Source organism: Tachypleus tridentatus, chromosome 7, assembly GCF_004210375.1.
Source record: "Tachypleus tridentatus isolate NWPU-2018 chromosome 7, ASM421037v1, whole genome shotgun sequence".
NCBI lineage: Eukaryota > Metazoa > Arthropoda > Merostomata > Xiphosura > Limulidae > Tachypleus > Tachypleus tridentatus.
The window spans coordinates 176,837,480-176,847,426 of NC_134831.1; the positions used below are offsets into that span (position 1 = coordinate 176,837,480).

At 34.1% G+C, this 9,947-nt stretch overlaps 1 non-coding gene across 1 annotated transcript; it reads right to left on the minus strand.

Annotated features, from left to right (window-relative positions):
* Window positions 1-3,026: 3,026 nt before the first annotated feature.
* Window positions 3,027-3,100, minus strand: TRNAT-AGU (transfer RNA threonine (anticodon AGU)). Its single transcript has one exon. It is a non-coding gene; the product is annotated as a tRNA-Thr (tRNA).
* Between the last annotated feature and the right edge of the window lie 6,847 nt (window positions 3,101-9,947).

Genomic DNA, 9,947 nt, shown 5'->3' on the forward strand with positions numbered 1-9,947 from the left:
ACAGATATTTCAGACCCTAAATTTGATCAGTATATTCATTCAAACAGAACCCTTACGACATACCCTTGGTATAAGCATATGGGAATTTAAACAATAAGAATTCTTACCCTGGTTCATTCGGTTGACAACAGGGGTCAATGAAACATTACCATAGTATTGAAATTAACATTCTGTAATGGTGGTAGAATTAGCCGAATAAAATGGAAAGAATGTTAAAACATTTTCTTGTCCTGACATGTTTATATAGTACTGTATCTTACAACTACATTTGTTACTCAGGCCTTAAGGAATTTTCAAAACGAAGAGTGGTATTTCAACCACACTGTGTCTGCTACATCTACTGTCAAAGACAGGCTTTAGCTATACAGATAATGGACATAGTGTGGCTGAAATACCGTGATGCACTCTTATTCTTAACAAAAAAACTTAAAAGGACTGAATATATAAAGGAGTTTTAAAAATACAGTTGGTCTTAATAATAATATGACAAATACAGTTAATTATAATCATGTTTCAAGGGTATTTTGTTATTATTTATAAATTTCACATAAGTTCGACATTAATTTCAAAACTTGTTTTGATAGCTATTTGAAAGTTTGAAACTACTATGCAATTGTAACTGATGCAGATATAAACTTATTTGACAAACACCACGTGAGCGTTTAGTATCTTATTAAGGAGTACATTAAGGAGCACGACCACTGTACGACAGACTCACGTGGCAAATACAAAAGTAATAGATTGCTCTTTTATTAACAGATGAGTAAAGAAGTTGTTTCTACAGATCTTTTTTTATTATTTTATTTATCCTTATCCGATAGAGAATTTTTGTAAGTTCTCCTCTCTCAAATTATGGAATCCTGTCTCTCGGTGCGTATGTTTGTTACTGTTTAGTCCAGGTTATGTTCACCATGCTTATGTATGAAATATCGACTCAGTACGTCGGTATATTTTATAATTATTTACGTTTTATCATGCTAATCTAAGATTGATAGGTGTAATTAGTGATGGATAAAGCTAGAGAAGAGGTTATTTTTTATAAGTTACAATATTTCGTGAAATCAACCTCGGGTTATCAGGTACAAATTGTATATATGTAAAAACCGCTGGTATGGGTAGAGAAAGTGCGCTATGTAGAGGAGCGAACAACGTTTCGACCTTCTTCGGTCATCGTCAGGTTCATAAAGAAAGAAAGTGGTAACTGACTGATAGCTTTCTTTATGAACCTGACGATGACCGAAGAAGGTCGAAATGTTGTTCGCTCCTCTACATAGCGCTTTCTCTATCCGTACCAGCCGTTTTTACCTGTATATTTTTCTCTACAAGTGGGTTTTCTCGTCATCACAGATTAAGACACAAATTATATCCACCTCACCTAAGGATATTAGGCTTACCAGTAGTCTGTTATAAAAAGTAATTTCTTCCGTGTTAGTGAAATAAAATGATTTATTTTTTAAGTGACCATCGTTCTTTAGTCAACACTGCAGTATTATTTATGTTATAGATTTAATACTACGGAACAAGTTTTATTTCAAACATTTATAACGTTTCGACCACTGGTGAGATCATTTTGTGTTTGAGAATTATTACAACAGTGACTGAAACGTTTGTTTTTGTCAGAAAAATATCCTTCCTCTCTTGAAGAAGCCGTAACTTTTAATAAAATAATACTTATAATCGGTAAGTAAATTAAAAACGAAACTCTGAAACTTAACTTACATAACAACATTTTGATGAAATGTTATATCAAAAACAAAACTTTAAAATAAGCTGTTATGGGAATTGGCACGACGTACAGTACTCAACATAGCTTGAAAACATCTATTTTTATTAGCTTTGTTTGTTTTGGAATTTCGCACAAAGCTACTCGAGGGCTATCTGTGCTAGCCGTCCCTAATTTAGCAGTGTAAGACTAGAGGGAAGGCAGCTAGTCATCACCACCCACCGCCTACTCTTGGGCTACTCTTTTACCAACGAAAAGTGGGATTGACCGTCACATTATACGCCCCCACGGCTGGGAGGGCGAGCATGTTTAGCGCGACGCGGGCGCGAACCCGCGGATTACGAGTCGCACGCCTTACGCGCTTGGCCATGCCGGGCCTATTTTTATTAGCACTGACGTTTTGGACACGTTTTGTAATTTAGGCCTAACAAACATCTTTCGAATCAAAATAAGTGATATCGATTGAAAATGGTCTATTGTCAGGGGTAATTGAATCTTAAATTAGAAAATAAATTAACTTATCGATAAAATATTATGTTTAGAATTTGACCATATGAAATTGTAAAAGAGTAAATTATGCCTTTTTCAGCAAACGTAATTATTTTTTTAATTTCTTTAAAAACGTACTGTGTAACTAATTTGAGTACCTGTCCCCTGGATGGAAGTTATGGAAAGTCATAATTAATATACGGTTGTACGTAATAGTAAAAAAAAACAAACTGATATTCAAAATGTGAAACCGCAAACTTGCACGTATCTCCACATGGACCCAAAAACCTTCATGTCAAATTTGGTGAAGATTCATCCACAGGAGGTGAAATAGTGGTAAAAACCGCTAAATGCAAAACAGAAAATTTGTATGTATCCCCGGAATTATGTGGTTCTTACTATTATCTCACCTCACCAAATTTGACAAGAAGGTTCGTTGAGTCCATGTAGAGACACGTAAATTTACAGTTTCATATTTTGTGTTTTGCAGTTTGTATGGACATTTTTTATACTTAAATATAAGGGAAGAAACTTTTCATGTCCTAAAGTACCATGTTATTAATAATAACTTCCGTATTTATTTGTATTATTTTTATAATTTGATGATTACTGACATTAAAATGCCTAAACATACACGATAAACATGTTATATTATTAAATATCTCATAGTTTTAAAGGATTATATACTATTCTTCAAGCTCAATAAATTTAATATATATAAGTGAAAATAAACAATAGAAACTACAGAAAACAAAACAGGTTATTTAGCATTAAAATGATTTTAAATTAAAAAAAAAACGGATATATCAAGAAAAGGCACCGGTGGGATTCGAACCCACGATCTCCTGTTTACTAGACAGGCGCTTTAACCAACTAAGCCACGGCGCCTTGCCTTATAGAGTTCTTATATTTTATATATGTATTATAATCTAATTGATTTATCAAAACTAGTAAGCATAATGGTAATTTAAGTTAAACTGTGCTCTCATTCCCATTCGGGTGAATTAAAAATAATTAGAGGCGGTCAGATAGCTCAGTTTCTGTTCACTCAACTTGTGATTAAAGATTAATAGAGCGAGTAACTAAAATGATGAAATGACTGATGAAGAAACAGCTGAGTCAGGAGAAGATCTGAAGGAAATAGAGCTTCTTTGATTGGGTAAGTCGGTGAATTGTGGCCAGTTGAAAGACAGACAGTAGAAGACAAGTGAGATGCTGGCCGTGTTCGTCATTAATCACCACAATTAAATCTTAACTTACACCTTCAACTTTTGATTAATTTTAAAGTTTTAAGTTATTGAGAATTAACGGAATAAATTAACGGGTCTTTCCAGGTCTGGGATCGATAGACCGCAATTTGTTGTGAGGAAAACGGGAGTACCCCGAGGAAACCCACTTTCACTGGTAGGGCAGCGAATAATCTACCCTACAGGTGCCCGTACCTGAAAGAATAAAGATCATATATAGTTTGTCGATCTCATTCGAGGCCTGAATCATATTTTAACGGTTGCCATGTTTATGGGGTGGCGGCAAGTGATGGAAACTGGCGTGTGAGTGTAGTATTGAGTTGCTAGAGATATGAGTCGTTTTTTTGTAAGAGAGAGTGCTACTTGTTTTTCAAGGTAGATGGCAGGTGTATATGTCGGTAAGCGATTCGAATTGCAAGGTTTGGGGCTTGTTCTAAAAGTTTGGATTGTTTGTGAGATAAGTTTACAGTAATCGTACTGCCGTATTCTCTTTACGGATTGCTAGCATGGTTTTGGCTGTGAACCTTTTAACTTTACCACAGACTTTTCTTTGGTAAAAGATCCGACTGTAGACTTTAGTGGAAATGTTTTTAAAGTGGTCAACCATTGTTAGTTTACTGTTGTACCTGATAACTAAGGTGGGGGGGGGGGTTAATTCAGCGTTCAACATTTTAAATTTTACTTTAGGGAGCATTTCAGCCGTGGGGACGTTATAATGGTCAGTCAATGCCACTGTTTGTTGGTGAAAGAGTAGCCTAAGAGTTGGCGGTGGGCGGTAACGACTAGCTGTCTTCCCTCTTGTCTTACACTGCTAAATTAAAGACGGTTAGCGCAGATAACACTCGTGTGGCTTTGCGCGAAATTAAAAAAAACAAAAACAAAACTTTGTGGAGTGGCTTGTTTTTCCGAGATATATTTTTTCTCTCTTAAAGATTATTGCTTGAAGTGTTTGTGTATGTTAACTTGAGGAACGGAATGTCATTGACATATATGATATAGAGTAATTGGCGAGTACTGATCTTTGGGGTACTGTGGTAAGTTTTACTGTGTAGCATGCGACATTGTTGGTTTTAACTTTAGCTGTTCTGTTAGCACGAGAGTTGTATGTCTATCCGTTTCTATATAACCATATAAGCTATTTAACATACTTCTTCAAAAATACAACATTTACTATTCACATTGTATTAATTGTTATCTAAACCTTTGATTTTCAAAACAAAAACCAGATAGCAAATATTAAAAACACGGTAATACCAAAAAACATCTGACGTTTCAGGATTTCTTTAAGTTCTATCATTAGCTTTAACAACTTTTAAAATAAGTTAGTTCGCGATATTCGAACTATAAAAAAACAACAACATTAGCGAATTTCTATATTCTTTCAGAAGTTTAGAAAGAGCAGGGTATTGTGTGTTTTTCTTGTAACAAAGCCACATCGGTCTATCTGTTTCGGTATCGTAAATCCGTAGACTTACCGCTGTCCCAGCGAGGGACTGAAAAAAATCACCTTTAAACAGAATTGATGGTTTTTAAATCCATTCTTTCTAAACTTCCGGTTGATGATAAATGAAAATGTTTCACTAAAAGTGGTTAAATATGTCTGCCATTTAGTTCGAAGCACAATGAATAAATAAATAACAGAACATTAGTTTATAGACCGCCGACTGAAACGTGAATGACATACCATATAAATGAATTAGCTGAGGCCCATAACAAAGACATAAACTGACAATAAACGGGTACATTCTCACCCTCTATTGTACTTTTTGAAGTTTTTAGCTACTCCAGCCAGTTTGGTATTATTACATCTACAGAAGAGTACCTGAAGTATTGATGATATATGGAGTAGACCCCTTTATTATGTAACTGAGTAAATAAATGACAAAGACATTGATGTATAACCACAATACGCAATTATGTTTTTATTACTTTACGTTTGGTCTGTAGCTTCTTCACATCCATAAACTTAGAGTACAGATGAGCTTGGATGTATTTAGAGCCAATATTATGCCTCTCTCTGGATAAACTGTAACGTAAACAAAACGTTAATTAATAATAAAAATAAAATGTTTTCAGCTATAAGTTCATTGTGACTTCTTTTAACTATGAATCTTAGATATTTTAAAACAACTGCCGCACTTTGAAAGGTCCGCCATCAAACTTTAGTTTCTCACAAGAGCTTGTGAACCGAACAGACGAATAATTCTGCTTTGTTTATGTTTTTATTAAAGAATTTGAGAGTTCATGAGATTTATATAAATAGGTTAATACGATCCGTGTAACTCGCTTATGTAACAAACCGTGTGTTGAAAAAACCATAAAGTAACCAAACTCCTAAGGATGTGTCTACTATATAATGTGCAGCTTTGAAAGAGGTTAGATTCTATCACGTGACTTTGGGAATACACACACTCTCTCCATCCAATCACATCAATTAAAGGATGTCACGTGATGCTATTGTTTCCAACTTCTCATATTCAGCTACCCTTCACCGTTCACGAACAGTTGTGTATATTGTACCACCCCACACCCCTCTAAGTACCAACTGTACTATCAGTGAACATAAATTGTACTGTCTATCTAAATCTGACTGTGTTCCTTTATGGAGTCTGTGTAGAGATAATAATATATTTAAGTAAAGCAGAATTATTCATCTGTTCGGTTCACAAGCTCTTGTGAGAAACTAAGTTTGATGATGGACCTTTCAAAGTGCGGCAGTCGTTTTAATTTTACCTACTTAAATAACGCGAGTGAGGCTTTAACTAAACGAAGAGGAGATATAACCAAGGCGAAACGTCGGTGAAAATAAAATATTCTCTTATAATTATATGGAGCGTAAAGGTAGTTTTTGCCCAACTTTAATATCAAAATAGCAAAGTTTAAAATTAGACCCGACACCAAACACGTTACGTACTGTGTAACACCCGTGCATTTGCGACGAACGAATACTTAGTGAGCTACCACTTAAAACAGAGAAAGGGCTGGCGCATGTTCGTATTAATATATCGAGAGTTACTCGTATATTAATACTCACATTAATGAAAACATTAAAATGTAAACGTACCGTGTGTTTCAGTAAAGGAATATAAGAAATATGAACAATGTTCCTTCAATAAGCAAATTAAAGTTATTGTTTTAATTCCGGGTTTAAATCCTGGTATAATTCAAGAAAAGTTCCAAACAGCATACTTTCGTACTTATTTTTTGGTTGGTCAGTTAAGATATTCTCAAACTGTTTTAATGTAAATAACAATAATAAAATTGCACATGCTTGCTTCAAAGTTTAGACGGAGAAATCAGGACAGGGGAGGGGAAACGGCGTCTGCATGCCTCCGAAATTGTGGGGAGCTGAACCAAAAAGGCCTGAGAAATTTAAGAAAGGCAATAAATATAGAAAACCCAATTAATTTTTATTTGGGGGTGGCATTCTTTGCAGTTATACCACTGGGGGGGGGGCAAATATCTTTTGATAATCTTTAAGACTGACACATTCCGTGTTTTATCATCTATATTTTAAGATTTTCCTCACTTGAAGTCTATAAATTACATGCTTTTTCTGGCGTCTGGGGGTCATAACCTCTGTTTTCTAGCTAACTTGTGTAAAGGTAAATTAATTCCAAAACAAATATGCAGTTTTTGAACCTATGGTCTGTTGAGTAAATCGAAGTACTAAAATTACATATTAACATTTCCGCTGGCCCGCCAAGGCCAGGTGAGTTAAGGCGTTATACTCGTATATTAAGGGTCGCGGGTTTCAATCGCCGTCGCACCAAACATGCTCGCCCTTTCAGCCGTGAGGACATTATAATGTGACAGTCAATCCTACTATTCGTTGGTAAAAGAGTAGCCCAAGAGTTGGCGGTGGGTGGTGATGATTAGTTGCCTTCCCTCTAGTCTTACACTGCTAAATGAGGGACGGCTAGCGCAGATAGCCCTCGTGTAGCTTTGCGCGAAATTCAAAACAAACAAACAAACAAACACACTTAATATTTCTCCTGTAGTCGTTTTCATGTACTATTTCTTCAAACAAAAGATTTATCTAAGTGTTCCACGTCCTCAAAATCCAGCCAAAACCAGCGACATGTAAACAAAGAATTGATAATATGGGACTAGCACATTTCACCCCAATAGAGGGCAGTCTTCCGGGAAGAATCTCAGACACCAACTTCTTTTCAGACAAGTTAGCAACTGAATTTACGTACGTACAGCAGAGCCAAGATAAACATTACATTGGTTTGGTTTGGTTTGAATTTCACGCGAAGCTGCTCGATGGCTATCTGCGCTAGCCGTCACTAATTTAGCAGTGTAAGATTATTTGAAACAACATAGTGTATGTAGTGTTTAATTAAATAGGGCACACTGTTAGGTTTGGATGTGATACGTCATGTGTATCACGTCATATATACACACATATATATATATATATATACACGTATGGTAATGTTTTATTTAATTAGACTACTTTGTAGTAGTTTAAAGTTGATTTGAACCTGCGTCCTACAAACGTCATTGTAGGACGAGTATATATAGTATTACACTACTCAATATCTGTGTGGCGATTGGCCAAAATATGTGCCAAATTCTCGTAGAATAGAGGCACCTTTGATGCTAATTATAAACAAATAACTCAGTTATGTATAAAACACACTGACTCCTTTATCATAACGTGAGGTTTAAAAATAATCGATATAAAAAAAATTCAATCGCAAAATAGTAACATAAATGGTATGGATATATAACGATTGCTCAGATATTATTCTGATTAAAAATAAATCAGATAATTCAACTGATTTTCTGAACTTGTGCGATTTATTTAAAACTTTCTCACCTTTTTCTTAGAAATACAAAATATGATTTTAAAAACCATTGTTACAATTACAACAATAACCCCACTTCACGTGACAGTTGCTTCGTTAATCAGATAAATATCAAAAGATTTTTCTGTTATTCTGAAGTACACTTTTCATCACATAAAGTATTCACTTCTTCGCTTTGGTTGTTACTAGGTAACTAATAATAAAATAAAATAAATCTTCATAGAATTTTTTAGCTTTATATGTGAACGTGGGGCCCTATGCAAGAAGTTTTTAGTGCGTGCAAGTCAAATCCAATGTAATAGTGTTCATATGGTATATTTGAAAATGTTCTCCTGTTTAACTTTTTTGTAAATGCTATAGAGTGAACAAACATTCTGTAAAATTAATTCTTTTTTTTTTAATACAAAGAGAGAAACTTAGTGATTAAATATCAAAACAATAAGTTATGTATTTTCATGTAACTGTCACTAGATGGCGCTAATAAGAAATAACCTTTGACATAGCTGCTAAATTAGGAACAGTTCTTAAACCTTAGTAATAAAAGTGGATAATTGCTTTACTTTGAAAAGAACCTAAAATCTATTTATACAAGTTGCAACTTGATATTAAATGTTCAGGAACATTTATTTGAAGATCCGAAAGAAAACTTGTTAAATTACGATCAATACAATCAGAGCAGGGGGCGTGATTTTTGGTTAGTCAACGTGTCGCGAATTATTATAAGTAGAAACATTTGATTTCTGTATTAATGTTATCAGATGATTTTCAAATAGCATTTTTTTTTATTCTAGTATGAGCAGAATTAAGGAAGTTACTTTACTTTCTTGATCTTTACAATTAAAGTTTCAACTGGATCTATATGAATGATATCAACGTGTTTTCTATAAAATTTTAAATCCTTCTACTTTAGGCTTAGTAACATTTACCTCTTATTTACTTGTAATTATTGTACTCTATGCGCTATTCTATAATACCTTTAAATCCTTCCATTTTAGGCTTAGTAACATTTACCTCTTATTTACTTGTAATTATTGTACTCTATGCGCTATTCTATAATACCTTTAAATCCTTCTATTTTAGGCTTAGTAACATTTACCTCTTATTTGCTTGTAATTATTGTACTCTATGCGCTATTCTATAATACCTTTAAATCCTTCTACTTTAGGCTTAGTAACATTTATCTCTTATTTGCTTCTTCTAATTATTGTACTCTGTGCACTATTCTGTAATACTTTTATCGGCTCTTACTACACGTAAAATGTGCCAAAACAATATTTATTGTAATTAGAAACACGAATTAACAGTTTTGTATTATACCCGAGATTTAGGTCAAGTGATATGCTAGTTTTCAAAATTTGTTTATGGTACAAAAACATGAACTGTAATTTTTTATCTTTTGGCTTCATAGACAAAATACATATACATATGTATTTATGTATACTAGCGAGTCCAGGGTTCGCTATATTATAGAATTAACACTTGAACTACTGGTACATCATTTCAGTCTAATGAAAATTACCACAATAATTCAAATTTAATTTACTTAGCTAAGTAACGAACGGTAATTAGTAGGCTTACTTATTGACGTGCGCAAATGTAAATCAATGCTAAACTTGTGGTACGCTTTCGATAAACCTGGGCTCGTTAAGGGTGAACAGTTTTAGTTTTGTG